A 19,707-nucleotide genomic window follows, 5' to 3' on the forward strand; every position below is an offset into this window, starting at 1 on the left:
CTGTTGGTAGTGCCTCTTGCATCCTCTGGACTAGTCTTATCATTTGCTTTCCCCAACTGGACATGAGCAAACCTGATACAGGTGGGGATCTGAAAACGTCTTGCACACTAGGGCTTGCCTCTCACTGCTCTTAAAGACCCTCTGGCTGCCACCATGAGAAGAAGAAGAAGCTAAACTAGCCCGCTGGATGATCAGAAACATGTTTCCCAGTGACCCTACCCTTTCCAGAAAAAAACAGCCAGCTTTAGGAATATTATCAGTTGTCCACAAATGCAGTGGTGAGCTCAGCGGAGGCCAGTCATAGGGAACCATCAGGTGAGCCAGCCCAAAGTGCCAACCCACAAAATCTTGAGCTGGTTGTTCAAATCTTTCTTAGATTCCATGGACAACCTCAAATGCTTCCCATAAACTCCTTTGCTTTTTTAAACTTAGCCAAATAACTCTAACTGATATTATATACAATAATCCAAATCAACTTGGATTTCATCGTGGCAGTTTAAGAGTATTGCTATAAATGCTACAGTATTCTGAGCTATGTTGTCCCTATACATTTGAGTGGAATAATACTCCTGAGTTTCAATGACTATTACCTGCCTGAGCAAGGTGTTGAAATATATAAACCAACCCATAGATCATCTGGAACATACATTTTCTGTGTCTGCTCTCCTTACATAATACAAACAACTTTTATGTTAGAAAATACTCGTCTCATTTTTTTTTGCATGTGGTGATACAGTCTTACTTGCAAGACAATTTCTTTCTTTTTTTTTTTTTTTTTTTTTTTTGAGACGGAGTCTCGCTCTGTCGCCCAGGCTGGAGTGCAGTGGCCGGATCTCAGCTCACTGCAAGCTCCGCCTCCCGGGTTCACGCTATTCTCCTGACTCAGCCTCCAGAGTAGCTGGGACTACAGGCGCCCGCCACCTCGCCCGGCTAGTTTTTTGTATTTTTTAGTAGAGACGGGGTTTCACCAGGTTAGCCAGGATGGTCTCGATCTCCTGACCTTGTGATCCGCCCATCTCGGCCTCCCAAAGTGCTGGGATTACAGGCTTGAGCCACCGCGCCCGGCCGCAAGACAATTTCTGAAGTCATTATAAATATTCAATTTTGTTCACTCTATAGACATTGTAGTAATAATGCCTCTCATTTTATAATACTTTATATTGTACAAAAAATTTTGAATACATCATTTACTCTGTGGTTGATATCACATAGATGAGAAAACTGATGCTTACAAAACTGCCTCTCAGTTGAGGCAGAAATAGGAAAAGGTAGTTGAGGTATCATTTATCATTTTATTAAAACTATTTTAATTGAGAGAAAGATAGTTTCCGAAAGGCAAATTAGGCATCTATTTCACCCAGAAATAAAAGGGTTCCTAGGCAGGCAAAAATAAAATATATTGGTTATAGTTGCTGTGATTAATAAGGATGACTTTTAAAATGTTTTCTTATGAAATTTGCACCAAAGTTACTTAAGTCACCATGTCATATTTCTTCCCCAAATTTTACAGTTGGCACTAGATTTTTTAAAAATTATTTTCTAAGAGAATGAGAATTTTCTTGGGAAATTTATTGTCACCCCAACTGAATCTGGGTATTGTACAAATTTTACTTGAAATCTTATGTTCTAAAGGAATACAAATTTAAAATGGCTTAAACAGATAAACAATGAAGTATTTTAATTCATTGTGGGTTTCATGATAATTGGCCCAATACTATAGTCTAATGTAATAAACATTTTGTTTAGACTACAAAAGCACTATGAACAAGAGCACTAGAGTTGCACTCATATTCCTAAGTAAGGAAATACCTTTACTTTTCTTGGTGACAGAAGGCCTTTGAAAAATTTGACATTGTTCAGGTTTATCCACAGATGATTGTCAGTGTTACTACTGTAGATGGCCAAATAATAATATCTCCCTTAAATATTTTCCCTGGTAAATCACCTTCAGTTTGGAATGTCCTCTGTCCCTAAAATTTTTATTTCCTCTTGGAGACATTGTTTTTTAAGAATCCACATTTGATTCTACATTTTATAATATGGATATTGATAATAGAATTAACAAAACATGAACATAATAATAAACTCTCAAAACGATCTCAGGAAGCCCTGTATCATTTGATACAAGAAAAAAATTAAAGAGTAATGAGAAGCCATATTTTCTAATGTTGTTGCCCCATGCTTTTAGTTCAATTTCTCAAATAATTTATAAAATGTATAATTCTTAATAAAAAATGTTGAGCATTTCTATATGCAAGTTAATTCTACCATATTTGTAAGTTAAAAAACTACGAGGCAATATTTCTATAGTATTTAATACCCAAAATGACAGTATTCCTCATACTGAGTAGGTAGATGCCAACTTATGGTTCTCAAGCGAACAGAAAATACTCTGAGATACATTGGTTTACTTGAGGACAATGTGACATATAGCTTATAATTATACACATTTAGATAGAAATCTTTGCTTTGATACCATGTGTCAGCACGGGCAAATGTGAGGCTAGCTGAGATAATATTCAGTAAGTAGTACCATTTACCTAAGCTACCCTTTCTGTGCAGCAGCATTGTGGTAGCCATTGTCACTTGGGGAGCACCTGTCCTGTTACACATACATGACAATTTCAGAAGGAATTCTAGAATTCGTGATCTCATAAAACAAATGGAATAAATGGAAATAATCAAATGTATATTGAGGATTTATGGTTATCTTATTTGTTACACAGATCACTTTTAGAATTAATATATTAAAAATTACCTACAGCGATTTTATGTGTTCTTGGTATTACTTAAATGCATTTATCCTAGACATTGACAATGACTTAATTTCCAAAGAAATTAGTGAAAGCCTTGGTCAAATATTGAATAAAGAAATATGTCTCTGCTCAACTCTCAAGTACTTCAGTAATTTCTCCTCTTGTTTCTGGCTCTTCAAAACCCGTGTTGATTAGCCCTGGGGTAATCTCTACTCTATGTAGAAGATGTAAATTCAAGCTGACAAACTTAGAGGTGAAATGTGGCTATCTTTATTTTTCCTATAACTGAATTGTAACAAGCCTCTATTCAACTGCAAAATGAAATCATTTTTCACTAGGACCTATTTAATTTATTCCAGAATCACATCTAGCTTCTCCAATGAGGAACCAGGGCTTACATCATTTCTAGGCATCAGGCAGTAAATGGGGTGAGGTAGATGGCATGCCTTGTCTGAGTCATTGTCATTCATTTGTTCTGGCTTCTGCTGAGATATTTTCTTTTCGGAAGGGGCTTAAGCTGTCTTTCTATAGACATTTGATGTGCTTTCTCTTATTGCCATTATAAAAGCTTGAGAGTGTCAGTCTTCTGTGTTGTTGTGTTTGGATGTGGGGGAAATATTTAACGGCTCCAACATCACATTTGGGTGTGGGCAACTCTGTGCTCTCTTAGGCTTCTCTGCTCAGACCACGCAAACCAACTTCTATGCTTCCACTCGGTCATGCTGGGCATGGGAAATCTGACTGCCTCCCCAAGTGCCATTCATATATGGAAGGCAGAAATACACTCTGAATTTTCACTGTGAAACGTGATTCCTTCTTGACATTCTCTGTCTCAGTAAATGCCATCATGATTTACACAGTTACTGAGATTAAAAAAAACTTGATTTATCCTTGATTCTTGTTTTTCTCCTATGCCACCATCCAATATGGTAGAAAGTCTTTTCAACTCTAAATTGTATCCCTAACCTACTTCTTCTCATCACTTCCATTGCTATCATCTTTATTCCAAGCCAGCATTTTGTCTTACCTGACCAGCATGTGGTTTCACCTGACTTAACTCCTTAACTGACATCTATTAATTCCCTGCTTCTATGAGTACTACCTTCCTCCTACCCCAGAGCAACCTACTGAAAACCTAAATTATGCTACTGTTCTACCCAAAACCCTCCAATCACTTGGCATAATGTATGGAGTAAAATCAAGGTTTACAAGGCCCTATTCACTCTGCTTCTTCTGGTCTAAACTTTGTATTCCTTGAATCTGCTGATCTTATTCCTTTTTAACTACAGTTTTTCATTTCCTGTCCTCCCTTATGTGACTCCTTCAAAAATGCTACCTCCTCAGGGAAGGTTTCTTCTCCCTATATCTTTACCTGACTTATTTTTCTTCATAACATTTATTACTACCCAAAGTTAATTATTTGTTTATAGGTTTATTGCTTGGTTTCATCACCAAGGCCCAAACTTTATCCTCTCAATTGCTATCCATAGCATATAATACATTACCTTGTGGTACATAGTAAGCCATCAGTAAAGACTTTTTTTTTTTTTTCCAGTGGATGAATGCACTTGAAATTGGAAATACAGGGGAAATAGGGCAGTGTTTTCTATTTGCTGTATTTATTTTTGGAGATGAGAACAACTTCAGGATTGAATATGACCTCAAAGAGGCTTCTCTCATTCAAACAGAAGATACAGAGATACTTTTTATGTATGACTACACAATTTTGCCCCTCACTTCAGCACAGTATGGTTTTTTTACTATTTAACCATGTCATGTCCAATACTGCATAGCCTCTTGAAGTCAAGAAGATATGCATCATCTTAAATCTAAAATCCATAATCCACAACCCTGTTTAAAACAGCAGAAAAGTTAAAAAGAAATCAGTGACCTGGAAATTCGTCTGTAAACCACAGTAATTGATACGTTCACTAACGTGACTGAGCATGTACAACATTACTGGCATGAGGTATCAAGAATTCCTGGAAAATGTGGGCAGCATACATTAGTCATTTATCATTAAGCTGTGGAGGCTTTTTATTAGTATCGGCTGTGTTCCTGTTAATAGTGTTTGACATTTATACATCCCAGGGCTCCTTCAGTAGTAAGTGATTAGAGCACAATTAAAACTAGTTTAAGCAAAGAACAATATGTATTGGCTGATGTAACTGGGAGGTCAAGGCTGGAATCTGGGCTCAAATGATATTTTCATGGTTTGAGCTTTGTCTGTATCTCTTGGTTCTGCTTCTCATCACTTATACATATGTGTTAGCTTCTTCTACATGAATAGACTCTCATTATTTAGGAAAAAGGTGCTAGATCATTAGAAGTTGTAATCCAAATAAAAGAGTCTTGCAGCAGAAGCAGCTAAAGAATCCCTGAGAGGATTCTAATTGGCCAACCTTAGGTCCTAGGCCTATAATAACCCTATCATTGTGAGGGAGATGTTGTGTTATGATTGGATCAAACTTGATCACATGTCCCTTTGACAAAGGGAGTGATTAACACATGATTGACAACTCTTCTAGGAAGACATGGAATATGAGAGGTGTTCCTCAGAAACCAAAGAAGGTGCATAGGAAATTATGTTGATCAGGTAAAATATTAAACTTACTAGCATCCATATATCAACATTGCTTTATACTTCTTTAGGGTAAAAATGACAATGTATTGTGAAAGAAAAAACCTTGTATGTATGTTGCATCTTATTATTTTTGACATTATTCCAGTAACTGAAAATAATGCGATGGAAATGTGAAATATATAATGCTAGGTAATTTTAAGATTTCCAGCATTAGAAACAATACTATCTGGAATCAAGGTCTCATAGAATGAAGAAATAATTATGGAATGAAGATGAAAATAATGAGATGGAAAATCAATAGAAATGGAGGGCAGACATCAGAGAGAGAGATGTTTCTGAAGGAGAGAAAGCATCAAAGAGAAAAACAATAATCATAAACCTCAAAGAAGAATAAAACTTTGAATCACAGGTCTTAAATCAAGTGAATCATATTTGCATCATATTTTATATGTGAGGAAATGTAGTTTCCACTTTCCAGCCTCCCTTCTCATTTATATATTGGACTTCTGCATGGGCTTATGTTTTGATTTTCTATCTGTAGTCTACCTTGTTACCTTGCCTATTGTATGTTTCCCTGTAAAACTGATGCCTGGCCCTGAATCCCAAATAAAATAGTAGAGTCTGTGTTTTGTCAGTGTCCTTCCTAAGCCTGGATCTTAATCCCTGCTTTTTATTCCTCTCTCACTCTTCATTGTCCTCGTGACCCTCCTCTTATTTGAAAGGACAGATCCTATTGAAGATCAACCTGGTTCTAGGGGAAGAAAAAAAAAGCAGCTATAGAGATGGTTTTGGTGAGCAAGCTGGGTCAGCCAAGGGCACTGCAATACGATTCTAAATGTCTTTGGGGTCATGAAGCTATTCTAGTGAGTAAAGAGTCAAGAATATTCCAGGAACCATTTGAGCTGTTATTAGTTCAGTTGGTGTTCCTTAGTACAAAAAAATAAGATAGAACCTACCCTGATTGGTTGGGAACTTCTCCTTGAGAGTTCCCATGCCTTATTGCTTCTTCCTGAAGCCATCATGGAACCTCAAGAGCTGGCCTGTACCTAATATTTCTCTCATCCCCATTGACACCATTTGTGAAGGCTTAGAATGCTTTGAAAGCTAATGCTGTCATTACAGGTTAACTCAGAGCCTTTTTCTTTTCTGGAAATGCAAGAGAAATAGTCAGCTTCTTCCTATTTGGTAAAATTATCTCCTGACTTTAGAAGTGGAACATCTTTAGCAGGTCCCATCTTAGCACCTGGTCAGTTGTGCTGCGCCTGATTCTGCAGGCCAAAGAAGCAATCAGGACAATAATCTTAGTGTGACCTCTGCTAATGGGTCTTTCTGGGAATGCAGTTGGCTTTATTTGCTCTTACTTGATTTAGGCAGTGATAACCAAGTCTAGAATTGGAAAAACTCCTTAAAGGGTGAATTTGGATTTGCACTGTGTTTTTCCAAATCATTTTTATTTCAGAATGAAAGAGCTGGAAAAAGCTTGACAACTTTTGCTCTATTTTTATTTGTGTATTTCTTAAGAGGTACACAAAATCTCTTATGTAGGTTATGATAAAGCTCAGTGCTAGGACAATTAACAACATATTCTGTAAGTCAGCTAATGTTTTTCATATCACAGATTGAGTTATTCTCCCTTTTTTCTTGTAAGTTTTATGGATAGGTTTCCTTGGTTACACGTCTCACATCTAACCCCTCTTGCCTAATACCTGTTTTTTTTTTCTCATGTTTTTAAAGGTAATTTATGGTGTTACAAGTGTCAGGGTTTTGAAGACTTGGGAGTGAGGGACAGATGAGATTTACCTTTCCTCAGGAGACTGGAAACTCACCATGTGCTTGACAAGATTGTGAAATTTTTTTTCCCATATGGCAAATTCCAAAAGACATGTGGTAATGAGCCATGACTGAACACAGACAACACAGTCTATAATTAACCTCATATAGACAGCATGCAGTAGGAACTTACGACTTTTGGCTCCAATATCTCATCCTCCCCTAATTGTTTAGTTCTATAAGTGCATCAGTTTAAAAGGAAGAAGCCTCCTACATATAGACAAGGTTTTGTCTTTCAAGGAAAGTAACTGGGATAACGATCTTAATTATCACTCTCTCTGGGTTAGATATATAAAAAAGGAGGATCACAAATATGTTTTCATGAAAGTATACATGTTACCCACATACAACTTTGGAATTGTCAAGCAAAAATTGTAGCGTTAGTCTGCATAATGAGAATTGTTTTGGATTTTAGATTTCTTTTCATTCTCTTCACAAATTACTGACCCAGAGTGGTTAAGAGAAAATATACATTAAAATAGGTTGATCAAATAAATTATTGAAAAGGGAAGTCTGGATAATAAATTCCTTGTGGAACCTTTCTCCAGGGCATGGCATTCGAGGATGATACATCTGTTAGAGTTGGTCTGACAGCTAGCTTCCTCTGCAGAGTTTGTATAATGGACTCACACATGCACACACCTAATATGTGCTGTATTTATTAGGCTGCCCTACTGACAGTTATACTACATGAAGTTCAGCATAAGACTCAAGTGTAGAGTTCCAAACCAGCATTTCAGAATTGATTGCACATTCAATTAAAGTCAAATAGTCCAGTACCACCCTTTATTCTGTAAAACACCAAAATGAAATAGAAAAGGCAATCTGATACTTAAAACATATGCTGTTGTTCCATTCAGTGATTCTCCAGACAACTATAAACTAAGATCTTATTTGGGATGCTTTTCTGGCCATGCATCCCCTAGCAACCTATATGGAAAAAATATTCAAATATTATAGGGCTAAAGGTCATCCCTTGTAAGTAGTGGACTTCAAATTCAAGAGTATACTTTGATTTTGACACTTCATGCAATAGATTCCAAAGGGATTCTTTTTTTTTTTTTTTTTTTTTTTTGAGACAGAGTCTCACTCTGTCGCCCAGGCTGGAGTACAGTGGCGTGATCTCGACTCACTGCAAGCTCTGCCTCCCGGGTTCATGCCATTCTCCTGCCTCAGTCTCCCAAGTAGCCGGGACTACAGGCGCCCACCACCACGCACAGCTAATTTTTTGTATGCAGATATTATTATGCGGTTTTGACAGAATGTCTTTCCAGCATGGTCAGATAACTGAAAGTGACCAACAAAAGGAGGGTGATGTTAGAGAAAGAGGGAGAATTCTTTTATGTGTATGATTTCATGAGAAGAATAATTGGAGCATCACATATTTCAGAGTGACAGCCAAATAATACACATTGAGTGGAACTGCTGCTTATTTATCCTTCCAAGAGAACCTAAAATACAGATGTTACCAGTGTATTTACAATGAAAAAAATTCCTTTCTTGTAAACTAAATTAAAGCTGGACCATTGAGATCCATGAAGCTCATGTTCTTTGTGGCTCAATTACTTTGAGCATTTTCTATAAACATTTCCTAAGTATTTTATAAGCTATGAAAATGGTTGAGGAAACTGCGGCCACATAAAGGTGACATGCTAAGTATATTGCTGGAAAACATACAGCAAAGACAAGGAACCAGTGAGTATCTTAACAAATACTGTGATCCAAAGGCAGAGTTCTGCTTCAAATTGTATTCATTAACCCATAGGAATGCTTTTAAGGTTTCTCTTGTCACTGGCAATAAAAATTATTAAAAAAAAAAAAAAAAAAAAAACAGGTACTGATATACAGGCAAAGTGTTCCATTCATGTAGTTTCATTTTGTTACCATTTTAATTTTGGAGGTAAGGAAAAAAAGTTTTTTTCACTTCAGAGGAGGATTTTTTTTTCTACCTCTAAAATATTGATCAAATTAATTTAATTTCATAGATAAAATTTTTGGAAGCGAACTACTTACGTGGTAGTTTTTTTCTTTTACATTCTATGCTTTATTTTCTGTAATAGTACACGTTTTGGCCCATAGTTGGCCTGGTTTTGAAGTATTTTTCTATTCTTGAGGATTTTTACATATCTTTTTTCCTTTTAACTCCAGATTGGTGGTGGTGTTTTCTTAGAGTTCAGAAGCCTCTGTTAAGCAAGGCAAGTGGAAGTATATGCAGAATGCTTACGTTAGTGACAGTCAGAGGCTTATATTTCAAGTTGACTTGACATCGCAAATATGCCCAAGAATGTATTCTGACTTAGATAACAGGGGATGTTTACTGGGGTTGGAACTTAAAAAAAATCTAGTTTAGGATTTTAGCAGATACCTCCTGTGCTGGAATGCTTTTCTAGAACCAGAAATCATGGGGAAGAAACATTCTGATCAAATAGACTTTTAAAGTTGGAAGGGACTTTAAAAGTAAGCTACTCCAAGCACTTTATTTTACAGGTAAGAGAACTGAGCGTCTGATAAATTAAGTGACTTACTCATGTGTTACCTCTATTCAGCAGATATTTTGAAATATCATTAATCTTTTAAATGGACTTTAATTAAAATATTTAGTATTATATACATTTTTTTCCATAATAGAACACTTAAGTTGGTTCCAACTTAATAGAATACTTAAGTTGGTTCCATAATAACCAACTTCAGTGTTCTATTAAAGTCAGCCTGAGCTGAAGAAACAGTTTGGGAAATTAGAACCATAGCACTTTCAAAGCTCACAATTTTCAAGAGTAAGATTTAACAACATGGTTGCACTGTTGTATGAAGTAGAGGTGTATTATGAATTAACCTGCAATGTAAAATGCCTCAAACCAGTTCTTTGAGCAGAGAGGCACAAACTTAAATGTTATTATTCTTTCTAGGCATAGGGCTTATCCTTTGTTTTAAAAAGAACATTTATTCTCTGTTAGTTTCTTCTTTAGGTAACAGTGAAGAGATCAAGATATAAATGAACTTTACCAAGAAGAAACTCTGTCCAGTGGCCACAAAATGAACACCTGTTCTCACCAGTAGCTCACAAATACTCATCCTTGGATTAAAGGAGAACTGAGTAGGAGAATGTTAATGACAACATGAAGCCTGTCACTAAAGAAAAAGTTTTAAAGGCACACATTCTACTGATTATAAAGTTCTACTCATAAAAGAAGGAAAAAACTAAGCCTAAGAGATGGATGGGGGACAAAGAATGGGGCAATAAGAACTCCTGGTTTTGTGATAAGCCTCATAGCTGATGGTTGATATCAAGGTTCTAAAGAAGCTTAAACTTGTAAAAGTCTTCTTTGGGAAACATATCTAAGGTGCTGACCTGCTCACTATTTGGAAGCCAAGTATCTTTCCCCCCTAAATTAAAACCCCTCCAGAAAACAAAAAGAAAACCCATAAAATGTGTCAGATTAGGGCCAGGTGAGGTGGCTTATGCCTGTAATCCCAGAACTTTGGGAGGCTAAGGCAGGAGGATTGCTTGAGCCCAGGAGTTCAAGACCTACCTGGGCAACATAGGGAAACTTGGTCTCTTCAAAAAGTTAATAATAATAATAATAATAATAATAATAATAAATTAGCTGGGTATGGTATCATGCGCCTGCAGTCCCAGCTACTCAGGAGCTGGGGTGGAAGGGTCACTTGAGCCTCGGAGATCAAGGGTGCAGTGAGCTGCAATCGCACCACTGCATTCCAGTCTGGGTGACAGAGCAAGACCCTACTCCCCTACCTCAAGAGAAAGTCTCAGATTATAGAATAAAGGCAGAATTTTAACAAAATAAATTTCTTTTGTTTCAGTGTGAGTGAATACTGTGGTTCATGAAGTGGCTTTTGATACAATGAAAGTAGTCTTAATTCCACAAGTCATTTACTGTGGGACCTTCACGCTGCTTCATGACTCGTCTATCAGTGGCCTTCTGATATTTCTATATCTGGATTCAGAACTCCCATTCATTCAAATTGAGTCATATTTTCCTCTTTGCAGTAAATTAAAAATAAAACCTTAAGAAACTTTTTTTAAATTTTTTTTTTGTTTTTCATGTATTTTAAGTAAAAATCATTTTTTTACATAGATACCTAATCTTGTTCCTCTCTACCCAACTTGAATCCCTGGGCAAAAGAACTCCATTTATAGGATACTATTATACACTGATGATGTGTCTATACTAATTCTATAGTGAGACAAATCTCAGAAAAAGTGGCAAAGAGCAGAACTGTACATCTTAAAATATGGTCAAATTTACTCATTTTCCTTAATATTATTTAGGAAGGCCTAGAATCAGAATTCCAAGGGATGTTAAACACCTGATGATGAAAACCTCTGTGAGTGATACTGTCAGGTCAATGTTCTAGCTAGAGAGGAGTGATAGAAAAGCTGCATGCTGGCGGGAGAGCCAGGCCTGTTTGTACAGTCTTGGCCACTGCACTTATACAGAAAAAAAAAAAAAGAAAAATAAGTTGAAATTGCTCATTTTGGCTGACTTTCCTACCACCTCCCACTCCCTCCAACCTCCCAAATTTACTTTCTGGGATGTGGACACAGACTGATTCCCTCTGAAAGAAAGGAGAGATGGCTACATGTGTCCTGCAGATGGAATAAAAAGGGGATCTGGCATTTCTAGAAACAGCCGATACTCCACTAAAAACCTCCGTGAGAGAAATCTTACAGAGCAAGAAAAAGATAAAGTACATACGTTATAAAAACCTTTTCTACTCTAACTTGCTCTAGGCTTATAAAATCATCTTTACTATTTGCATAGATTCCGATGAGATGATACTAATTTTCAACAAAATCAAGGATCATCTTTTCCAGCACAAAATAATCAAAATTACATACTTTAGCTTCATGTGGACATAATTCAATATATGTGTTTTTTACTATATGGTCATACATAATGAAGTATGGAACTAATACAATACCAGGATGATGCTTTCACAGGATCCTTGGGTTGTCACTTTTCCAGCCAGAAACCTCTATGGCCAGTGGCGCCTTTGCCCATTTTCCTTGGACCCACTGGACTCATTCTGCCCAATCAGTCTGCACTTGGCTCATGCTACCAGCCCAGTTCTCATGCCTGCCAAGGGTAAGCCAGGTGCAGAGTGACAAGGGATGTGTGAGGGAGTGAGCAAGGGGTTGGACACTGCACACAGCCAGGCATGCTGGCTGCAGTGGGGCAGGCAGCTCCAGGGGCCAGCATGAGTGCTGGCTCCCTGTGATGCTGTGGCTGGACCACGTGTACTGCAAGCAGCTTCCACGCCTGGCACTGGGGAACATGGTGGCACCCAGAAGCTTAGAGACACCAGGAACTGCAGAGACACCAGGAACTGCAGAGCCCCACAGAGGGTGTCAGCCTGGCTCAGGGAGCTCCTAGGTCTGGTGTCCCCAGAGGGCCACAATTCTTCTCTCCTTCTCTCTTCTTTCCTTCTTTTTGCCTGCAATGTGAGGTGAGCAAGGAGTGTGTTTCAGCCCTGTTGGTGTTATGGCTGTTTCAGTCCCACAATTCAGCTGGTCCCAAGTTCTTGTCCTGTGTCCAGGAAGAATGAAGTATGTGGACAAGTAGAGGGCTGAGCAAAGAGAAGAGGGGCTTTATTGAGCAATGGAACAATGCAGAGGAGACCTGCAGTGGGTCGCTCCTCTCCACAGGCAGGAAGTCCTCCAGACATTTAGCTCTCAGCAGAGAGGAGACCCACAGTGGGTAGCTCCTCTCCATAGACAGGGCATCCTGTTATTTTCTCAGATCTGGCTATGTCAGAGTTTCTTATGGGCTTCAGAGTGGGGGAAGTACATGCTGATTGGTCTATGGATGGTCATGGGTGGACCCAGCACCATAAGTTCTCACTCTGGTCTGTGGAACTGACAGCCCAGCCCCCAGGCTTCCTGGGTTTTGAAGGTGGTGCTTCACTGGGGACCCACCCCTGACCATGCAGGAGTCTGTCTACCTCCTGCCACCATTAACCTGCCATCCACATTGCCCACGGCACCCAGGCTGTTTGTGCCAAGAGGTGCCTGCAGGCTTGCACTGAGTCACATTTAGCCCCCTCTCAGTTACCCTCCCATGTTTGCTGGCACCCAAAGTCTGGAGGGGTCTGGGGTGGCAGGAGGCTGGCATGTCAGTGCTGCCCCAAGTGCACACACAGGCTGGGTTGTGACAGTGCCTGGGCTCAGCCACAACTTTCCTCCAAAACTGGAGTGGATGCCAGGAGTGGGGAGAGACCAGGTAGTGGGAGCAGGCACTTCTGGGACTGCAGGGGAAGGGGGACTTCCTGGGCCCTCAAGAGTGCAGAGATGCCTCCCAGGTTCAAGCGATTCTCCTGCCTCAGCCTCCTGAGTAGTTGGGACTACAGGTGTGCACCACCATGCCTAGCTATTTTTTGTATATTTAGTAGAGATGGGATTTCACCACGTTGGCCAGGATGGTCTCTATGTCTTGACCTCGTGATCTGCCTGCCTTGGCCTCCCAAAATGCTGGGATTACAGGTGTGAGCCACTACGCCCAGCCCAAAGTTAGTTCTTTCTGAAGGCTCTCAGAGAGTATCCATTCTATGCCCCTCTCCTAGCTTCTAGCGACTGCGAGGAATCATCTTTTTAAAAGTACCAAGAATTTATTGCAGTTTTGGGAAATCTGACTAATGGGAACAATCTGCTTACTCTTCCTCTGAAGAGACAGAGCAGTCTTTTGGATGAAGACTTAGGATAGATCTTTCTACATCACAATATTATACCCACTACCTATCATTTCTCCTTTTATTATCACATTTTTAAAAAATTTAACTTTTATTTTAGGTTCAGGGGCACATCTGCAAGTTTGTTACATGGATAAATTGTGTGTCTTTGAGGTTTGGATCACAAATTAGATGCTTCACTTCAATCTCTACCCTCATTTTCATATGGCCTTCTCCCATATGACTCTGTGTCTCAAAACTCTCTGTTCTTTACTTATAAGAATACCAGTCATTGGATGTAGGGTCCTTTCTAAACCCAGGATGATTTCATCTTGAGATCTCTAATGTAGTTATATTTGTAAGACTTATTTCCAAATAAGGCAACAGTCATGGCTATTAGAGATTAGGACTTGGATGTATCTTTTTTGGGGGACTCTATTTTATTTAACTTACCATAGCCTTATTGTATGAAATAATTTGTCACAATATGCTCTTCATGCTGTTAATCAATGGCTGTTTGTTCATTGATTCAAGAAATATTGACTGAAAACTGCAACCATGTACAGGATACAGCAGCTATCCTGGGAGAGAGGGAGAGGAAGAGATACAACAAGGAAGGAACTAAACAAGGTAATTTCAAAGAATGAAAAATGGTATGAGGTCAATTAAACAGGAGAATAGAGTCTCATTGACCCATGAGCCTGAAGTATCTCCTTAAATATCAGTCATAGCTCTTGATACTGTCAGTAACTGTATGATTTTATTTCAAAAATAAATTCTATTTTCAATTTTATTTATGTTGCAGAAAATCTTTCTTGGTATAATAAATTTGTCAAAAGAAATGAGATGTCATTACTCAGCTAACATGTCAAAAAATATTGACCCATGAAGGAAATAACATACTAGATTCTATGATTTCCCTAGAGTATTGGAGGAAATTGAATTAGGAAAAAGTAACAGCACCAATTCACCAAACATCAATTTCCCCAACTCTGAAACAGTACTGCATTGTAAGATCACTATCAAAAATGTCCTCAGGGACCTTTATCCATAGGAACATACAATTTTTGGAAAAAATCCAATCTGCTCTAACTGCTCATATTTTACTCAGCAATGGCAATTGCAAAATTTTTGCAAAATATATTGGTGAATGGCTTGGAAGATGTTTTTCAGGAAGTAATTCATTGAGATTAAGATGATTTCTTAAAACTCAATTCGAATTCAAATAGTACTAGAATAGTAGTCTTCATAACGCACCTATGTAAGGCCTGTCTTATCCCCATGGCTTTATGATCTCTGAGTGCAAGCAAGGCCTTTTGGTAACGTTTTGTGAACCACTGAGAAATTGTTTTGGCATGCTTTTTGGATTTAGGGCTGGGTGGTTATTTGCCCATTTTGTTTCTGCACAAATTATATTTTTTTTGTTCAATTTTAGTAATTGGGTACCAGCAGCTGGAATTATTTTGCTGAAGTTCATGAACCCTTTTATAGTGCTAGACATTTAAAAGGCAAAAACATTTATTCTAACTTGAAGTGTGGATTCAAGTGAAGTCCTAGTTTACTCTGATGAAAGAGATTTGGCTGTAGTTAAGATTAAATCAATGCTTGTTGCAGCAAATATTTCAACTCTGCACCTTGATTTGCTGGAAAACTTCTTCATTATCTGGACAGGAAAGAGCAAGGCTAAAATTTATCATTTCATTAGGAGTTTAGATACTCTCCCCCACCCATAGGTAGTGAGGAAGTGCTTTTTTTGAAGTCATTTAATAATAAGTTACACAAAAACTATTGCGTGAAGCACTGCATGTCAGTTGTTATTTATAGAATCTGCGTTAACAAAATAAGGTAAAAGAAATGAGTAACAATGTAAACAAAATAGTGGAATACAAAATAAGAGGAATGAAATTAACTCAAACGACTGTATTTAACTGTCAGAGTGAGTTGTTTTCTTTTATACTTAATGAATTTATGCTACATTCTTTGTCTGAAATAAGATATGATGTCTGTAAAACTTTTGATATTGGCAAATTTTTTTAGATGTGTCTCTTGCAGCACTTTTATCCCTATTCATTTGCTCTATGGAAACTGGTTCAGGGTTTGCTGTGTGCTAGGCACTGTACTATATATTAACACCTGATGTGTGGAGGTAAACCAAACACATATGGTACCAGTGCCCAATGAATTGGGGTGGTAGAAATTAAGTAAAAACATATATGGATAAATAACATTTTCATTTATAATGAAAATGGTAAGTGCTATTTATAGCGATAGGAAAAAAAACCCCAAAGTGTTTCGTTTTGTTTTTTTACTTTCTTACACAGTCACTCAACATTTCTGATACCAGATGTGTGGATTTTTTTGTTTTTGTTTTTTATTTTTATTTTTTGGTCTCACACCAACCAAACAATTCTCAAGTGGACATACACTGAATGTCCTATAAGTTAACTTAATATACCTGGTGGAGGACCTTGTCTCAATATTGATGGCTCCTGGCTGATTAGAGTGGTGATTGTTAAAGTTTGGGGTGCCCATGTCAATTTCTAAGGATAAGAATATAAAGTTTGCTGTGTCAATTGACTCTTCCATGAAAGATTTCCTGTAGCATGTGATGATATTTAATAGCATTTGACCCACAGCAGAACTTCTTCAAAATTGGAGTCAATCCTCTCAAATCCTGCTGTTGCCTTATCAACTAATTTTATGTAGCATTCTGACCATTTCAACAATGTTCACAGCATCTTCAGCAGGAGTAGATGCCATCTCAGGAAGCCACATTCTTTGCTCATTCATGAGAAACTACTCCTCATTCATTCAAAGTTTTATGATGAGATTGCAGCAATTCAGCCCTATTTTCAGGTTCCACTTCTAGTTCTAGTTCACTTGTGATTTCCACCACATCTGTATTTACTTCCTCTATTGAAGTCATGAACCCGTCAAGATCTCCATGAAGGTTGAAATCAATTTTTTGCAAATATTGATCTTTTGACCTCCTCCCATGAATTACAAATGTTCTTAATGGCATCTAGAATTATAAATCCTTTCCATAAGGTTTTCAATATATTTTGCCCAGATCCATCAGAAGAATCACTCTCTATGACAGCGATTGCCTTAAAACATTTTTTAATAATAAAACTCAAAAGTCAAAATTACTCCTTGACTTGTGAGCTGAAGAGTGGATGTTGTGTTAGTGACGGTAGCCATGGGCCATCTGGTGCAGCTGCTGTTATGTTGGCCACTGCAGGGAGGGCACAGCAAAGAGGCAGATAGTACCATAGCCCACTCCCCTAAGGGTCTGGTTGTGCATCAGGCAAGAAGGAGCACTGGGCCGCCCCTGGATGTTGGGGCCACAGGAGGAGCTCACAGCAACATTGCCGCGGCCCCAGATGCTAGCACAGGCCCAGCAAGGACTTGAAGACCCCACTCCAGGCTGTGACGGGGCATAGCCCAATGCCATGCTCCCTGGAGCCAGTGGGGGCTGGGGACAAGTGGGTGCAACTGCAGCTGCCCAAGCCGCCACTGAAACCAGGGTACTGCTGTACTCGTGGGCAGAGCTGCAGCTACCCAAACTACACTGTGGATCGTGGGGAGCTAAGAACAGGCAAGAGCCCTGCCTGCCCAGGTGCAGCAGCAGCAGCTGCCCAAACCCTGGCTGCAGACAGGCATCCCTGTACTCTTGGGGGCCTGGGAAGGTCCCCCTACCCTCGGAGGCTTGGAAGTGCCTGTTCCTGCTGCCAGGCCTCTCCCTGCTGTTGGCACCTGCTCCAATCACCAGCAAAGTTGGGGCAGAGCCAGTGGGCCATGAATGGCAGCGGAAGGCAGACAGATTCCTGAACAGAAGGGGGCGGGTCCCTAGTAAGGACCCACCTTCAGGCCAGTTAGGCCCTGAAGGCTGGGGGCTGAGCTGCCGGTCCTGAGGACCTAAATGGGGACTTGTGGTTCTTCTTCCAGGCCTGCCCATGGCTGTCCCGGGACCAATTGGCATGCACTTCCTCCCCTCTGAGGCCCATAATAAGCCTGGGGCTCAGCCAGAGCAGAGGACAGAGAGACTATGGGATGACCAGCTGCAGAGAGGAGCTACCCTCTCTTCTGAGAGCTTCAGAGACCTGAAGAGATGTCAGGACTACAGCTGCAGAGACTAGCAGCCCTCTCTAGGACCTACTCTCTGATGAGAGCAGCAGATACTGGGATGACCAGTAGCAGAGAGCAACTACCCTCTCCAGGGCCTCCTCTCTGCTGAGAGCTAAACATTTGACAGGAGGACCTGTCTACAGAGTAGAGCTACCTGCTGCGGGTCTCCTGTAAGCTGTTCTAACACTCAATAAAGCTCCTCTTCGTCTTGTTCACCCTCCATTTGTCTGCATACCTCATTCTTTCTGGATGTGGGACAAGAACTTGGGCAAAGGCGCCACTGGCCACAGAGGTTTCCAGCCAGAAAATTGACACTCCAAAGATCCTGTAACATTAGCAGTCATGAAAACAACATTCTTTTTGCACATCTCCATCAGAGGTCTTGGTTTATCAAGGGCATTGTCAATGAGCAGTACTATTTTGAAAGAAATCTAGTTTTTTGAGCAGCTGGTCTCAACAGTAGGCTTAAAATATTCAACAAACCATACTGCAAACACACGTGATGTCATCCAGGTTTTGTTGTTCCATTTACAAAGTACACACAGAGTAGATTTAGCATAATTAATAAGGGTCCTAGGATTTTGACATGGTGAATAGACATTGGCTTCAACTTAAAGTCACCAGCTGGATTAGCTGCTAAAAAGAGAGTCGGCCTCTCCTTTGCAGTTTTGAAGCCAGGCTTAGACTTCTCTCTAGCTATGAAAGTGCTAGATGGTATCCTTTTCTGATATAAGGCTGTTACTGCTACACTGAAAATATGTTACTTAGTGTAGTTACCTTTATCGATTATCTTAGATCTTCTGGTTAGCTTGCAGCTTCTACATCAGCACTTCTTGCTTCACTTTACACTTTTAGGCTATATAGATGGCTTCTTTCCTCAAATCTCATGAACTAACCTTTGCTAGCTTCCACCTTTTCTTCTGAGGCTTCCTCACCTCTCTGAGGCTTCCTCACCTCTCTCAGCCTTCATAAAATTGAAGAGAGTTAGGGCCTTGCTCTGGATTAGGCTTTGGCTTAAGGGAATGTTGTGGCTGGTTTGATCTTCTATCCAGACCACTCAAACTTTCTCCATGTCATCAATAAAGCTATCTTGCTCTCTTATCATTTGTGTGATTCCTGGGGTAGCATTTTTAATTTCCTTCAAGTACTTTTTACTTGCATTCATGACTTGGTTATCTGTTTGATATAAGAAGCCTACCTTGGGGCCTATCTCATCTTTCCACAAGTCTTATTCACTAGGCTTAATCATTTTTAGCTCTTGATTGAAAGCAAAAGATGTGGGACTCTTCCTTTTACTTGAACACTTAGAAGCCATTGTAGGGTTGGTTACTAATTGGCCTAATTTCAGTATTGTGTCTCAGGTAATAGGCAGGCCCAAGCAGAGAGAGTGAGATAGGGGAATGGCTGGTTGATGGAGCAGTCAAACAGAACACACACAATGTTTACTGATTAAATTTGCCATCTTATATGGGAATGGTTTGTGGTGCCTCAAAACAAGGACAATAGTAACATCAAAGATCACTGGTTATATGTCACCATAAAAGATATAGTAAGAATGAGACAGCATGAATAGCAAAATGTGACAGAGACATGAAGTGAGTACATGCTGTTGTAAAAATGGTGCTGATAGAATTGCCACATTCCTTCAATTTGTAAAAAACACAATATCTGTGAAACAAATAATGTGAAGCCAATAAAACAAGATGTATCTGTGGTAGGACT

This window comes from Theropithecus gelada, chromosome 5 (assembly GCF_003255815.1).
Source record: "Theropithecus gelada isolate Dixy chromosome 5, Tgel_1.0, whole genome shotgun sequence".
Lineage (NCBI taxonomy): Eukaryota > Metazoa > Chordata > Mammalia > Primates > Cercopithecidae > Theropithecus > Theropithecus gelada.